The sequence below is a fragment of the Eumetopias jubatus genome, unplaced genomic scaffold (assembly GCF_037043125.1).
Source record: "Eumetopias jubatus isolate StellerSeaLion01/CBP00866 unplaced genomic scaffold, mEumJub1_p1.0 scaffold_14, whole genome shotgun sequence".
Taxonomy (NCBI): Eukaryota; Metazoa; Chordata; class Mammalia; order Carnivora; family Otariidae; genus Eumetopias; species Eumetopias jubatus.
In genome coordinates this window covers 85,832,663-85,847,668 of record NW_028274820.1, presented here as the reverse complement: position 1 = coordinate 85,847,668, position 15,006 = coordinate 85,832,663, and the positions used below count along the sequence as shown (strand labels likewise).

At 41.1% G+C, this 15,006-nt stretch overlaps 1 protein-coding gene and 1 pseudogene across 5 annotated transcripts in view; one reads left to right on the top strand and one right to left on the bottom strand.

Moving 5' to 3' along the window:
- Positions 1-14,677, bottom strand: part of NRF1 (nuclear respiratory factor 1) — a 147,521-nt gene extending 132,844 nt beyond the window's left edge. For all 5 annotated transcript variants that reach the window (XM_028104992.1, XM_028104994.1, XM_028104997.1 and 2 more), the window contains exon 1: positions 14,574-14,677. The gene's annotated coding sequence lies outside the window, so the exon portion shown is untranslated. The remainder of the gene's footprint in view (positions 1-14,573) is intronic.
- On the top strand, positions 13,536-14,546 carry LOC148162536 (uncharacterized; annotated as a pseudogene).
- Positions 14,678-15,006: the final 329 nt, after the last annotated feature.

Below are 15,006 nucleotides of genomic sequence, written 5' to 3'. Positions count from 1 at the left end.
AATGGTAACTTTTTTCTTTTTTATATTCACCACAGCATTTGCTTTAAGAAATATTCTCTGGATAGCACCAAAGTAGGTAAGGTTAAAGATTCCTTTAAACCATGCAGCAACATCAAAGTCAGAATTAACTTAGTTCCTACTAGGCACTAGACACTATGACTAGATAATGTAACACTTAATTTTTTTTTAAGATTTTTTTTTAATTCATTCAAGACACAGAGATACAGAGAGAGAGAGAACATGAGTAGGAGGAGAAGCAGAGGGAGGGGGAGAAGCAGGGCCCCCGCTGAGCAGGGAGCCCGATGCAGGACTCGATCCCAGGACCCTGGGATCATGACCTGAGCCGAAGGCAGATGCCTAACCATCTGAGCCACCCAGACGCCACATAATGTAACACTTATAACACACAATGTAACACATGACAATGTGCACTTGGATCTAAAACCTAACTACACAGTATAGATTTAATAGTTACACCAATCAAAAAGACTTGGGGGTTTTAACCAATTCCAAGTTCAACAAGCCAATCTCATGATATGGTTACAATACACGTAATTCAAATCTGGGCTGTATTAATCATAGTGGCTACACAGTGTCCAGAATACAGAAATACCCACTGTAGTTTGTACTTATCAGACCTATCTCACAACTAATGCTGAGGATTAGGCCAAAGATCTAGAGTATTTAGGTACACAAGATCTAGAGACCCTGAAAAAGTACAGTAGGGTACGGATAGTTTGGTAAGTGGAAGGCAACATTTAATGAGTTAGCTATCATGTGTGAAGCATTTCACATGAATTTTTCTTACATCTTCACGTATCAATGATACAGGCATTATTATCCTTGTCTTAAAATTAAAGAGATTCAGACTCTGAAACAGCAAGTAACATGCTCAAATTTGCATGCAACTTTGCATTATCAGGATTTAAACCCAGAGCTCCTGTAATGGGCTGAATGGTGGCTCCCCAAAAGGTATGCCCACATCCTAATTCCTGGAACCTGTGAATGTTACCTTATTTGGAAAAAAAAGGGGTCTTTTAGATATAACAAAACTAAGGATCCTGAGATGAGGAGATCATCCTGGATTATCCAGGTTGTTCCAAAATCCAATGACAAGTGCCCTTATAGGAGTGAGGCCAACAGAGATTATACAGACAAGAGAGTAGGAGACAGTGTGCTTGTAGAGGCAGAGACTGAAATGATATAGCCACAAGTCAAGAACACCAGCAGCCACAAAAAGCAGGAGGTGGTAAAGAACAGATTCTTCCCTAGAGCCTCCAGAGAGACTGTGGCCCTACAAACACCTAATTCCTGACTTTGGGGCTCCAGAACTATGGGAGAATAAATTTATGTTGTTTTAAGGCACTTACTTATGGTAATTTGTTATGGTAGGCCTAGGAAAACAGCCCTCCAACTCTCTTTCCAGCATACCCCATTACCCTTCCAAAAGGCTGAAGGTCCCAGGGACATTTAAACTAAAAGAGAACTCAGAGGACTTTACAAAGAAAATATAAAACATGTATGATTTTAGAAGTCCTAGAGAACAGAAGACCAGTAGGTAAAACTTACAGGGAGAAATTTCAGTTGAAACTAAGCTTTCTAAGCATCCAAATATCTTAAAGATTAAACGGACTTTGGGTAAGAAGTAAATTTCCTATCACTGGATGTGTTCAAGGAGACTAATGATCATATAACTTTGGGGAGCAGGGGTGGCTTAAATGACTTAGAATCTGGTCCCACCCTGAGTTCCTAAAAATTATAAAGTATTAGATAGCACCACAAAGCCTGGTAATAAGGTAAAATATTACAAATGAATTTTGCAAGGCTTCCACAATCAAATAAATACTGACTGCTTGTTATGTGTCTTGCACAGTGGCTGGTAATGAACACTGTATCTACTATAATGAAGCTTTACAATCTGGTGGGAAAAACAGACATATATCAAGAAATATACAAATAAGGGCACCTGGGTAGCTCAATTGGTTAAGTGACTGCCTTCGGCTCAGGTCATAATCCCAGGGTCCTGGGATTGAGCCCTGCATCGGGCTCCCTGCTTGGCTGGAAGCCTGCTTCTCCCTCTCCCACTCCCCCTGCATGTGTTCCCTCTCACGCTGTCAATTAAATAAATAAATAAAATCTTAAAAAATATATATATAAATGTAAAATGACATGTATAGACATGGTAAATGGAAAGTGCAAAAATGAGGAAGATCTGATAAAACTTCCTGAGGAAATTATGCTTGAGGAGAGACCTGAATAAAATTTATATGATTTTACTAGAAAGAGAAGAGAGGGAAAAGCTTTCCAGGCAGAAGGAACACCAAAGGAAAGGCTTTATGGTTAGGGGAACATGACTGATACAAAATCAGTTCAAAAGTTAGGTACCACATTAAAGAGCTTATCTTCATCCTAAATTCAATGGGGGGAGCACGACCAGAGCCGTGTACTTAGACAAAACCATTTCATTCTGGCCGCACTGAAGAGAATGGATTAGGGCTCAGCCAGAGTGGATGCAGGCGGACCACTTAGAGGTTATTCCAAAAGTTCAAGAAAGAAATGATAGCAACTCAGACAGAAGTGGTAATGGGGAAATGAAGAGGACAAATTGAATTTAGAAAGCTAAATAAACAGGATTTGATGACACAGGAAGACTAAAGTTTCTGTTCCGATAAACCAGATGAAATGGTGGTACTATTCACTGAGGTAAGCAAGAGTTGAACAGGAGCAAGTTTGATAAGGGAATTTCATTTGGAGATGTAAGTGCATCTGGAGACATCCAAGAAATACCAATTAGGCCACTGGATATAGGGTTCTGAAACTCTATTTGTAGGCCAAATCTGAGTATGCATATTTACATGGAACAACCGCATAGACTTTTTATCATTAAGGAAAACCAGTCATTCTTAAAAAGTAATCATTATTCTTAAAAAAAGATAATTTCAAAATCATGCTAACCTAAAAGACAAGAATCACTACTGTACCAAAAGCCCTAAATTAATACTAAACAAAGATTGGGGCACCTGGATGGCTCAGTCAGAAGCATGTGACTCTTGATTCAAGGGTCGTGAGTTTAAGGGCCATACTTGGTGTAGAGATTACTTAAATGAATAAATTTTTTAAAAACTTAAAAAAAATACTAAACAAAGATTACCTATTTAAAGGGCAGTGGATGTATACCACTCTATGGCTATAAAATGGATTTCTTCAGAATGAAGACAATCCATCTTGATGGAATCTCAAGTTAGAATTAGCTATTATTATTCTCACATGTTCAGATACAAAAACTGAAAACAAGTTTAAGAGGCAATAAGTTTGTTCTTTTTATTCCCAGATTCTCTACCTCTTGCTCTACCTGCAAGATATTTAGCATTTTAAATGTCAAGCATAAAGGTTTTCTCCTAGAAAAGATACTAATCTTCAGAGTAAAAGATAATAAATCAATCAGATATTATTCTTCCAACACACACCTCCATAAACTTTATACTATACTAGGTTGAAAAATGACTAGATTGCTTTGGATATTAGTTGCCGTAACTAAGGAACTATTTACCCTAGATGTGCTTTCCATTTTGTATAAAAAACAAAAACAAAGCAACTACCACAGGGATTAAAGACAGAACTAAAGGAGAAGGCAGGAAAGTTGGGTTTTATTACTAACTCTAAAGAGAATCCACTGTATAAATTAAGAAAGTTAACTTTGAGAAATATCTAGTTATTTTTACATAAAATTAGAATTATATATGCCACATGCTTCATTGAGGGCAAGCATGAATGAGATTACATAGCATTTTATATTTGTACATATACTTATATTTTATATACATATAATCTTTTGAAATCCCCATAGATAATGCTAAAAAAAAGAAACCAGGTATTTTTAACACTTTTGTATTACACTATTGCTGCTACTAATAATCTAATTTGCTCTCAAGAGGAATAAAACAAGTCAAAAGGTCCCAGGATAAAATTAAAGGGCCAATAATATACTGAGATAAATTTGTTCACTTCAGAAACTATCCTGCATATAGAAATCTTAGCTCAGAAAGTATGGACAGAGTGGAGAAAAAAAATGAGTTATTATGTGAATGAAATTGAGGTTAACCCAGGATTTAGCTTTCATTCTTCACTAAGTAAGCTTTCACAGGCCAGCCCTTTTGCCCTTACTCCAAGTTACCCTTACCTCAGCAAAAACACACGGAGCACGAAACAGACAGCAAGCATTTCCTGAACAAATTTGTATTTGGAGAGAAAATTTTAAATATCTTTTATATTTCATTAAAACAAATGGATTTACAACTGCCCCATTAAGAATACTTCAGGGCAAAAATAAATAGATGAATTACATAAAATTAGACATTTCTGGTTCAAAACAGTATGCACAGTATTATTGCATCTTCATAGACAGTGTACTTATGCATGTACATACATATAGACGGAGAAAAGTATCTAGAACTATATATACTAAAATATTATATTTTTATGGTATAATTACAAACATTTTAAATTTTCTTTTTGCTTTTCTACAATGAACATATATACATGCCTTTTTAAGAAGAAAATACCATTTTTATTGTTTAACATGTCGTAACACAGACTCAATTTTAGAATTAGAAATTTAGAATTTTTATTTAGAAGAAACTTTGGATACCATTTCTGTCTTCATTTTTCAAGTGGGGCAACAGGTCCAGTGAAGATAAGTGACTTGCCTGCCCAAAATCTGATAGTGAGCCTTTAGGGCCATAATTATATTTATCCATACTTAAGGGGGCTGGGGGGGAGGGTTGGTTATAAGAGTTAATGCATGTTCACTAAAGATAATTTCAAAGTTATAAAAAAGAAAATGAAAATCATCTATATGCTTATAAACCAAAGAAAACAACCATTGACTTTGGAGGGTTTTTTTTTTCTTTCTAAAATTGCTCACTACAAAAATAATATATTTTTAATGTAAAAAAAACTCTGAAAATATAGAACCAAAAATTAAGGAAAAGACAAAATTTTAACATTCAGTCACATAACTGGTGATATCAGAATTATTTCTTCTTAGACTTAGTACCTGAAGCCAGTTTTGGGGCAAGAGACTAGGTCTATGACAGTGTTTTTAATTAGCAAAACTTGGTTGGTTCTTTAATTTGTGAATTATTGTTATACAGAAGATCAATTACTAAGAATTTTATTTCATAACTGTTTAATAAAAGACAAAGAGCCAAAAAAAAAAAACCAACAAAGGAAAAGATAAAATACTCCAGTTCTACCTAGGGATCTTCTTTGTAGATTAGTGAATGTAAAGATAATCCACAAACACAGCTAATTATAAGTTCCATAACACAAATTTTCTGTTTAAGATTACCCAATATTAATTCATTGCTTTTATTTATTTCAGAGAGAGAGAGAGAATGCGGTGGGGCGCGCAGATTCCCCGCTGAGCAGGGAGCCTGACTCAGAGCTTGATCTTGGGACTCCAGGATCATGACCCCAGCCGAAGGCAGACGCTTAATGACTAAGCCACCCAGGCGCCCCCCCCCTTTTCTAACATTTATTTGTTTTGAGAGTGAGCACAGAAGGGAGGGACAGAGGAGGAGGGAGGGAGAATCTCAAGCAGACTCCCTGCTGAGCCAGACAAGAGGCTCCACAACCCTGAGATCCTGACCTGAGCCAAAATCAAGAGTCAGATGCTTAACTGACTGAGCCACCCAGGAGCCCCCATTCATCGCTCCCTTGTATTTACCAACAGTCCATAAAACATTGCTGGCATTAATTATAGGAAAAAAATGAATTATGAACAAATATATTTATAAAAACAAGCTAATCGGGCTCCTGGGTGGCTCAGTTGGTTGGGCGACTGCCTTCAGCTCAGGGCATGATCCTGGAGTCCCAGGATCGAGTCCCACATCGGGCTCCCTGCTCAGCGGGGAGTCGCTTCTCCCTCTGACCCTCTTCCCTCTCGTGCTCTCATTCTCTTTCTCAAATAAATAAATAAAATCTTAAAAAAAAAACACAAGCTAATGAAACTCTTAAGTTATGAACCATCATTAACTCAATTAGCAAGACATTTTAAAAAAAACTACTTCATCTTTATCTTGTCCTTTTAAAATTCCTACCTTCTGGGACACCTGGGTGGCTCAGTCAGTTAAGCGTCTGCCTTTGGCTCAGGTCATAATCCCAGGATCCTGGGATCAAGTCCCACACTGGGCTCCCTGCTCAGCGGGGAGCCTGCTTCTCCCTCTGCCTGCCGCTCCCCCTGCTTGTGTGCTCGTGCTCTTTCTCTGCTAAATTAAAAAAAAAGTTCCTATCTTCTATATACTTTATAATGCACACAAATGTATTAGTACAATAGCACAGGAACATCATTTATAAATAAAGTGATTCAGAATGTGTGCTCAAAATTTTTACTTGAATGGGTGACCATACAAGTCACTGGAGATCACTGCCCCAGAACCTAGGGCTTAGCTAACAAAACTGTCTCCTAATCTAATTTCAAAGATCCAAAAATCAGAGGTAGAAAGTAAAAATGACCAATTATCTACAATTTCAGAATGAGGGGCACCTGGGTGGCTCCTAGGATGGAGCCCTACATCGGGATCCCTGCTCAGCGGGGAGTCTGCTCTCCCTCTCCCTCTGCCCCACCCCCTGCTTGTGCCCTCTCTCTCTCAAATAAATAAAATTTAAAAATAAAATAAAAAATTTCAGAATGAAATGATTTTGGAATAAGTAGTTCTAATATGGAACATTATTAAAAATTTGCTTAAATTTCTAGATTTTATTAATAACTTAAGAAACTTGGAACACTAGCAATTTGTTAGCATTAAATCATCATAGATCTCAAAGCATTCCATAACTGTCATACTTCAGAAGGACCCTGTAAAATAGGCCAATGGTATTTTCACTTCATGGTCAGAAAAATTAAGCAAGTAAAGAATGTCTTGCCCCAAATGACTAGACTGAAACATTTGTGCATTTTAGAAAACTTCCAAAGTATAAGAACTCTGAACTTAAACATTTTTGAGTGCAATCTATGAACCACAAAGCTTTCTTTTAAAACTTATTCTCTCTTTAAAACAATAGTAATTTGGGCGCCTGGGTGGCTCAGTTGGTTAAGCGACTGCCTTCGGCTCAGGTCATGATCCTGGAGTCCCGGGATCGAGTCCCGCATCGGGCTCCCCGCTCGGCGAGGAGTCTGCTTCTCCCTCTGACCCTCTTCCTTCTCGTGCTCTGTCTCTCTCATTCTCTCTCTCAAATAAATAAATAAAATCTTTTTAAAAAAATAAATAAAAAATAAAATAGTAATTTGATCGCCCACAAAGCCTACTACTGTATATAGTATATGAACTGATAGTCATATACTAGTGTGAATCCTAGAGTATTAAAAGAACAAAACAACAACAAAAAAACAAAACAAGGAATCCAGAAGACTTGGCAAGATTCTGAAATTGGTTAAGTTTTGCTTTGGCATTCCTCCCACCTTCCTTCTGGTGCTCTTAGTCCTATCTCCTGGAGGAGTCTCAGATCTTCCCGAAGTTCTTCACCTGAGATACCCACTCAAAATTTCTTCCCCTTGGTCTGTCCCAGTCAATCAAGTTAACAGATTTCAGCCAGCCAACACAACCAGTATTTGACTTAATTAACAATACTGAAAAGGCCTTTGACTTTTCCGTGTGTCAAGAACGCTATGGACCCTCTCCCCAGAAAAACTGCACAGGCACACATAAAAAATTTTTCATACAATTTCAAGAGATCAGGGTTACATGACCAAAATATATCCCTGAGTCCCAGAACTATAAAATTCAGGCTAAAAACCCCTGCATTTAACATTAAATTATAAAAAAAATCTCCATCTTAAAAAACTAAAAACTCGGGGCGCCTGGGTGACTCAGTTGTTAAGCATCTGCCTTCAGTGCAGGTCATGATCCCAGGGTCCTGGGATCGAACCCCGCATCGGGCTCCCTGCTTGGTGGGAAGCCTGCTTCTCCCTCTCCCACTCCCCCTGCCTGTGTTCCCTCTCTCGCTGTGTCTCTCTCTGTCAAATAAATAAACAAAAAATCTTTGGAAAAAAAAACACAAACACTAAAAACTCAGGGATGCCTGGGCGGCTTAGTCTGTTGAGCACCTGCCTTCTGCTCAGGTCATGATCCCAGGGTCCTGGGATTGAGTCCCTAGTGAAGCTCCTTGCTCAGTAGGGAGCCTGCTTCTCCCTCTGCCTGCCACTCCCCCTGCTTGTGCTCTGACAGATAAATAAAATCTTTAAAAAAAAAAAAGACTATAAACTAAAACACATATACTATATACTCAAATCTATAAAATCTAATTGTTAGAATTGAAGTATTCTCTCAAAGCTTTTATGCTATAATTTCCATAAGGGGAAGAATAGGACCTATTTCTAAGCATAGGTCATCTATTAAACTGGGTTTTATAGACCCTGTATTCAATAATGCTCTAGAAATCTATTGTTTACACTATGATTCCTGTCAAAACAATACACACACACACACAATACATACACACATACTCAGAAAATGCCTTTTATCTCTTAATTGCCAAATCCAGTTTTCATCCCAATGAGCTCTCCGTAGGATTTCAAGTTGCTAAATTCCCTGTTACAATTCCCTTAACCCCTATCCTTAGCTTCTTCAAACCCATACTATTTATCTTATCTCTTTAGCCATTCTTTTTCAACTTCCCTCATAGGCCCCTCCTCTTCCACTTGACCTTCAGATGTAGATGCTTGGTTAAGGTTGCCCTTAGTCTTCTCAATCCTGATACTATACTCTTTTGCAGTTTCTGAATGACATTATGCTAATGGATACAAGTCTCTTAATTGATCCCCACTTCCCCTTCTGCTCCAGCCAAATCTGTCAATAGGGAGCTATTTGATGTATCTTGATTCCCACATCTAGAATCATACCCTATTCCCTTCTTTCTCAAATTGTTCTTCCAATACAGTCCCTATCTTAATTAAAGGCATCATCATTCATTAATGAACTATAATCTTTGAACTCCCCATGCTCTTCCCAATCAAGTCACAACCTCATCAGCTTCATTTTCCACTACTCCTCAAGCATAGCAAAATCTACTTGCTATTCCTCAGACTATCAATGCCCTTCCTCTAACCTCTTCTCCATCAGGTGAAACAGCTACTCACTTTTTCTTTCAAGTCCTACTTAAAGATCTCCTACAGTCTTCCCTAACCTCACTTACTCTCCCCACATTACTCACCCCCTGCCTCTATAATTCCACACGAGTCTTTATTTTACTTCTCAACAAGCTATACTGTAGTTAGTTGAGCCCTTATCTTTCTCCTCTAGTAGACAAGGCCTGTGGTTTACTTGTTACTGTAGCACTTAACACATGCCTGGAATACAGCATGTCTTTGATCAATGACTAGTGAATGAACGGCAAAACTCCAAAGACAGAGTTAAGGTTATTTCTCAATGAAGGGTATACCTTATCCCCTTTTGAACATAAAACAAGAATTAAGTCCCCTAGTCCCTCAATCCCCATTTCTAGTCCGCTGCTTAGTTTTAAGCAATGTTTCATGGGGACATTTCCTCACTTCCTCTTGTTTTTGTAGGTCTAGCTGCCAGCCTAACCACATTAGCATTCAGGAGCAGCAACAAAACAGACTCTCCAAGTTCTAAAAAGCAAAGACTTTACAATTACCAATAGTGATACAAGTTCCTTTCTAAAAACAAGTCTTAACGTTTACGGATAAAAACTTCATTCTTCATAATTCTGAAAAAGGCTTGGCATAGTTTACCCAACAGGAACCATTTAAGAGTTATTAAGAAAATGTCCATTTAAACTGTCAGCCAAAATTTTCACATTTATAACCATAGAAATCAGCATGCATGAATTTATCTAAATACTATGCTTGTATACTAAATACACTATATATTTATCTATAAATCAGTCTAAATTACCAGATGACCCACACATAAGTAGTTCTTTTAGCTTCCTTTAAAAATATGTGCCCAGGGGCCCCTGGGTGGCTCAGTCGTTAAACGTCTGCCTTCAGCTCAGGTCATGATGCCAGGGTCCTGGGATCGAGCCCTGCAGGAAGCCTGCTTCTCCCTCTCCCACTCCCCCTGCTTGTGTTCCCTCTCTCGCTTTATCTTTCTGTCAAATAATCTTTAAAAAAAAAAAAAATACGTACCCAAAGGGGTGCCTGGGTAGCTCAGTTGGTTAAGCATCTCTCAGCTCAGGTCATGATCTCAGGGGGTCATGAGATCAAGCCCCATGTCAGGCTCTGTGCTCAGCTCAGAGTCTGCTTGGGATTCTCTCTCTCCCTCTCCCTCTGCCCCTCCCTGGCTTGCTCGCTCACTCTCTCAAATAAATAAATAAATCTCAAAAAAAAAAGTACATGCCCTAAATTCCAGTGATCATCCCAATCTATAAAACTAGATTCTTTTATCAGCATCAGTTACTCTTCTAGAGTAACCAACTTTCCCGAAACACATTCACACACACCCACACACCCCTCCCTTAACAAACCTGGTTTCCTCAAAAAATTATCTGATGGTTCAGTAACAGTTTGATAAGGCAGGCTACAAGGTCTGGGATTCTGGAGGAAATCCCATATATGGTACAATTATCTTCTAAGAGGCTACTTTCGGTGACAGAATACAGATTTGCCTCAAGGGATCACAAATATGGTAGGCCCACCTTATTTGCCTCCTAGATTTTTTTGTTTTTGTCTTTCAAAAATATACTAAAAGCTCTCTTTAAAGTTGTATTTCTGGGCAACTGGGTGGCTTAGTTGTTAAGCGTCTGCCTTCGGCTCAGGTCATGATCCCAGGGTCCTGGGATCGAGCCCTGCATCAGGCTCCCTGTTCTGCAGGAAGCCTGTTTCTCCCTCTCCCACTCCCTTTGCTTGTGTTCCCTCTCTCACTGTGTCTCTCTCTGTCAAATAAATAAATAAAATTTAAAAATAAAAATAAACAAAGTTGTATTTTCTGACTTTTCTTCACTTCATATAAATGTTCACATTTAGGCCCACAGACATGGTGAAAAGGCAAAAAAAAAAAGACTGTATGATGAAATGTGTTTGAAGCTTCAATAACTAAACCGCATTGAGTGGGGTCAAAAACTCATTAGCCTAATTCTGAACTACACTTCAGAAAAAAATATATATTCTAAGGCATATATAATCCACTTATTTTACCTGAGCAGTCAAAAATTCTTTTCATTTTCCAACTTTTGTCCATATTACATCAAAATAACTTCAGACAAAGCATTCTTGTTGCTCCAAGATTGAAAGTTTCCAATAGCTCAATGTGGTTGTAATCTTCTGGAAACACCCGAAGTTGATTTGTTTCACCTCCTTTTACTATTGTCTCTTCCAGCCCAATCACCTTAGAAGAATATTGATGGACCAAAGTTCTAACTGAAAAGCCCAGAAAGTGAATAATCCATCCCCTAGCTCTTAAGAAAGGAACTATGATACATAATGCACAAAAATTAACATGTACCCAGAGCCTCAAAAACAAAACAAAACAAAACAATGATTGGACTTGGTTTAAATAAAATGTTTCTAAAATAAGCTTAACAAGTAGGTTTCTTTTTCATTGCTGTTTTACTAAACATTTATGGAAAATTATACTTGGGTAAGCTCAGGCTGAAAACACTAGTTTTAGCTCTCAAGGAAAACATGAACGAACAGAGAGAACATTTTCTAAAACGTTTTTTACAAAAGATTGGTATTTAAGACTGATTTTCCAAATACAATACACACACACACATAATTACATAATTAATAAGCACCACACAAAGTCACACACATTTAAATTCAAATATCACATTTCCTGGACTAATTACAACCCCAGAGAGGGTGCACTGAAATTCTTGAGGTTAGAGTAGACACTTCTGAGATTCAACAACCCAGAGTTCCCGCTTCACACTCCAATTTTTCACAGTGGCCCTAAGTGGATGAACAAGCCCACTGCAGCACAAAGCACTGGGGTTGCCTAAAGAGATCTAACAGAAGCTGAACATATGCAATAACTTCCTGTTCTCCAGACTGGAGGGTGTGCTTCTAAAGGCTGACAATTCATAGCCCTTCCAAAAACCAAAAGTCAGTACGTTTTTTTCAAATACTTGTGAAAAAATTTTTAATTTCAAAAATTACTATTCATCATTATTTCCCAACAAACATTTACTGAATGCCTTATTATATATGAGGTATAAAAAATTTAATCCCAGACCCCAAGGAGTTTAAATTTCCCTTAAAACAGTCACCCATTTGTGATTATTTCACATAAAATACTTCTCCAAGACAACTCAGGGGTCTGCTTGAACTCACAGTATACAGGCAATGGAAAATTCAGGTATTTAAATCATAGGGTGTTTGTCTTCAGCTCCTAACAAAATTTGAGATAGATGTACACTTGTGATTTAATAATAACAAGAAACTTGCAATTTGGGGTTCCACTGGAATATACATGAATTGGGAGGGAAACCTGAAATCCTTTCTTCTTTAATCCCTTCTAGATCTGGACAAGGGCTTTCATTATCTGCTGCTCTTAGAGTTACTTCCTAAATCCAGGAGCTAAATTTCCTTAAAACCTGGTAAGAAATCTGTTCCCATGAAAACTCCTAGCTTGAGGATGATTTTTTTTCTTTTTGGCTAAGTGAGAATATGACCACTGACTACTAAGCAAAAAGTCATTTTCTCTCATATATGTTGAGTTTGAGATGGGGGGAGGGGAAAGGCACATAGGATGAAATCAAAGGACTTCAAATAAGCATGTGCCAAAAGATATTAAGCAGTACTTCTTAATCTGATTGTTTTTTTGTTTTTGTCATGGACCCAGTTGAAAGTCACATTTAATGCCTGTCAGAAGAAAAAAAAAGTCCCTTAACACAAACAATTCTGCACACCCAAGAATAAGTATTACATTACATGTGATAATTGTATGTTTCCTCTCCTGCTCATAAAATAAGGAAATTACACTCATGCACAGATTCTAGTCATATTTTCACTACCTGATGAGATAATACGTCAAGAACATTCAAACACAAATCTGGATACTACTACTGAACTCTAAAAACAAAACAAAAAACCCCAGCATCTCCAAAGCCCCTCGCCCCTCCTTTCTTGAGTGAGGAACAACCCAATAACTTACTGTTCAAAGTCAAAGCAAAAGGAATTTTTTTTTTAAAAAAAGGCTGGACATGAAATAGGAAAAGGATCACCGTGGGCATAGATGATGCCCTGGAAAAACAGGTGAGATGCGCAAACCCATTCTCCTGTGAGCACTGTCCATGCTGACAGGTTCACTCACACTGCCTTCACCTTGAAAACTTCCCAATCCATTGTCTCTACACACTTAAGAAAACGTGAATTTTGCTCTGACCACAAAAAGAATTAAGCACAACTGACACCAGCTCTGAAGTAAGCAATTAATATGTTCTAACCTAATGCTTAAGGAGGGATGGAGATCAGGCAACAGCTCCTCCAACTGGCTGGAGCAGATTACCATTTGAAGTCCTAAAAATGCTAAGATTTTTAAACAACTCCAAGTTCTGATGGACACAGTCAGATGCACTGTAGAAACTTTGGGACCAGCAGCAACGACACAACAGGTGAGGGAGGCGGTGGACATCATTGCACACTGAGGTGGACAACATGCAGAGGCAAACCCTTGAGTTCCCCGAAAGGCTGGGGATGTGAAATAATACCCTTGCACAAGGCCATCCAGAGCCCCTGTCTTTACAGTGGCAACAGTTCGGTTCCTTCCGAGGGGCGCGCCACTCGCCCTCTCCTCACCCAGGAGACCACCACCCCAGGCATAGGAAGAACCGAGGCCCCTCCACCGGCAGCATCTCAGCTGGGGAAGAAAACACAATGTCGCTCCTTATTTCTGCGTACAAAAGGACTTTGCGCCCTCCTCCTCGAACCGCCGCCGCTGCTGGCCGGGCCGCCTCCTAACTTGCAAGAAGGTGGGCAACGCGCCATATTCGAGCGTCCCCGGTCTACCTGGGTAACAAGCCCACGCCACCCCGGCGGGAGGAAGCTTCGGAGACCGCCCGAAGAGCCAGACTCCTCTCCCGCAGGAGACAGCGGCTCCCGCGCCCCGGCCCGGCCCGCCGCGCCGCCCGCGGACCAGACCGGGGAAGGGCCGAGGGGGCGAGCGGGGAGCCGCGGCTCCGGTCCCGCGCAGCCCGCCCACCTCCCGCTCCCGGGCCCGGCGCGCTCTCCCGGGCCTCCCGCTCCCGAGCCCGCGGGAAGACCGGGCCCGGGCTCCGGGTTCTACGGTGGTGAGAAGGCCGCGGCCCCCAGAGCCTCAGGCGGCGGGGGAGGCCGGAACCCTGGGGCTCTCGGGAGGGCAGCGCCTCCCTCCCGAGCCCGCCAGGACGCCTGGGGCCTACTGCGGCCTGCGCATCCTCGGGGTGGCGGTTTGACTGGGCCGGGCCGGGGCCCCCCGCCCGAGGCGGGCCGAATCCGGCGGGGGCCCAGGCCCGGAGCCGGGGGCGGCAGGGTGCAGGCTGCGGGGCGGGCCGGCCGGCCGGCGGGCGGGCGGCGTGTTGCGGCTGCGCCGGGGCTGAAATAGCTGGAGATTGCGCGGTAGGGCACTCACCTCAGAGCGGCTGCGCTACCGTGGGCCTGCGCCGTGGAGACTGCGACCGCGCCGGCTCCTCGCAGCCTCCTGCCACCAGCGGCAATGGCGAGCGCTGCCGCCTCTGCCGCCGCCGCCGCCGCCGAGGGGGGGGAGGGGAGGGAGAGGAGGCACGCACGCGACGCACGGGCTCAGCTTCCCCGCCCGGCGGCCGCCATGATGAGGAGGTCGGCGCTGCTTCAGCGGGGCTGGCCCGGAGGGGGCTCTGGGCGAGGGTCTCTCCCCGCCCCCGCGGCCTCCTAGAGCCCACGTTTAGCTTGACAGGGTTGGATGGGGCCGGAACCATGAAGGCAACTGGATTAGTCAAGTGTGGACTCTTGGGAGAGTGGCGCAGGCAGCCCAAGATGGTTGCTAATCTGAAAATAGTAACATTTCTCGCCCCTCAGCCCCGAGA